Raw genomic sequence first — 2,129 nt, 5'->3', positions numbered from 1 at the left:
ATCGGTATCACAATATTTGGTGACGAAGAAATTGAGGAAGATACAGAAAAAGGTCATGAAATTCTTAATATGGGACATCCTGAGCCAAGCAGTAAAATGAGTGTTAAATTGCTAAGGGTTAAATGCTCCAATCCTACAAAATGCAGCTGAAATGCACTGTGCAGCTAAACCTTTAGATATAAATATGTCTACAAATCATTCATATAATAGATCCAATTGGACATCAAATTCTAAAAACCAAGGTCGTTATCATGAGTCGCGGTCGTCAAGGAGCTTCAAAGATGATGAGCCTCCTCCCCCTGGTTGTAAGGCTGGAAACCCCTCTCGTGGTCAAGTTATTCTTGTAGGTGTGGTAGCTTTGAACCTAGTTATTCATCCCAGAGTTTAGGAGAGAGTAGAGTACCAAGAATCTCTAGTTTTGAGAGATCCTTGTTAGCTAGAGCTAGCTAGAAGAAGCCTGTTGTCTATAGCATTCTTTAAAGCAATTTTCATATGGTACATTACCTTATCTCCCAAATAGACTCTGGTTAATTATGATATGAGAACTGTAGAATTAGAATCCCATGTAAGATGTAACATAAGCATGATTCTTCTTATAATTTAATGTGTAGTTGCAACGGCTTGTATGCTTTCAATCAAAGATGTATGGCATGCTAAATTTTGGCGTGAAAATTTCGTTCAAATAATTTCTTGTGTATTTTTTGGTTTATGAATTTCAAGCTGTCAACAGTATTTGTTAGTTGAATATTGTATCAATCGTGTTTTTCCAAGAGGATACTATGTAGTCTTGTGTAGGAGCACAACCAAAGAGGATACTACGTGGTCTTTGCCAGTGATGCTACCTTCAGGCGTCTGTATGAAGCTATGCTTTCAGCTGCAGTACTATATCAATAATCCTACCTAGAGACTTATAATACTTAAAATCATCCAACAAAGCCCCAAGGTTTAACAAATTCTCCCTTGTAGCATTCAGCATTGTGATAATATTGATAACATCACCTTTAATGATGCAGTTGTTCAAATTTAGATGATTGTATAAGAGCACAACTTGAATTGTTGCCTTCAATTCAACCATTTTAGGAGAAGGAAGGCCTTGAAACCCTTTGGATAATCTTGCTACAAATTTACCTACAACGGATCTTCTGTCCCATTTCCTGTTCTACTTTCTATTCTACTTTTTATTATATTGCTATTTTTTCTTCATAAACATAACATTTTAGTTCTTTTTCATTTTTTTAAGATTCAATAACTATCAACTGAGTAAAAAATAAATACAACAATTTCAAAAAATATATATATATAATAGAAAATTAAAAAATACAATAAAAAATGCATAAAAATTCTTTTTTTAATGCATTTTGAATTTTTGAATTTGTTAAATCTTGTGTATTACTCTATTAATAGTTATTGGATTTTCAAAAAATAACAAAGAACTAAAATATTATGTTTATGAAGAAGAAATAGTGATATAATAAAAAATGGGATAGACAGTGGCACGGAAAGTAGAACAGAAGATCCGTTGCGAAATTTACTTTCATGATCCCTCATAATGACTCCAACTCCATGCGCTTTCAAATCATAAAAAACTGCCCCATCAAAATTCACCTTAAAAGAGCCAAGATACCTTCCACGAAGTCATCTCACAAAACTCATTGGTGGTATTTCCTATAGACTCAGTTGTATGCACACTCTTTATCCAATTCAAATAGTTAAATCCCCAACTCACAAGTTGCAAAGGGTATTTACAACTAATGTTATGCATCTTTCCATTTCTACTACCCAAATACCCTAAGAGAGAATCGCAAATATCAAGAGTTGAACCTTCTTCGAACAAAAAATAGCCTCCTTCAACTAATTAGCACAACTTGGAAGCTTAAGAGGTTGTAAGACTTTTTCCATATGGCTCAGACCCCAAACTTATACTACATAGGGACATACGAAGAGAGTATGCAAAAGATCTTCTCACTCTATAGAGCAAAAATGGTAGGTCAAATAGCCATCTACTCTTCCAGATTCAAGATTAGTAGCATTGGAAAGAATATCAATACATCATCTCCAAAGAAAATGTTTGATCTTATTTGTTAGATAATCCTAAACAATTTCCTTTGCACTTCATCAGAACTATAGCC

Source organism: Coffea arabica, chromosome 4c (assembly GCF_036785885.1).
Source record: "Coffea arabica cultivar ET-39 chromosome 4c, Coffea Arabica ET-39 HiFi, whole genome shotgun sequence".
In the NCBI taxonomy this organism is placed as follows: domain Eukaryota; kingdom Viridiplantae; phylum Streptophyta; class Magnoliopsida; order Gentianales; family Rubiaceae; genus Coffea; species Coffea arabica.
Note: the sequence above shows the minus strand (reverse complement) of the source record.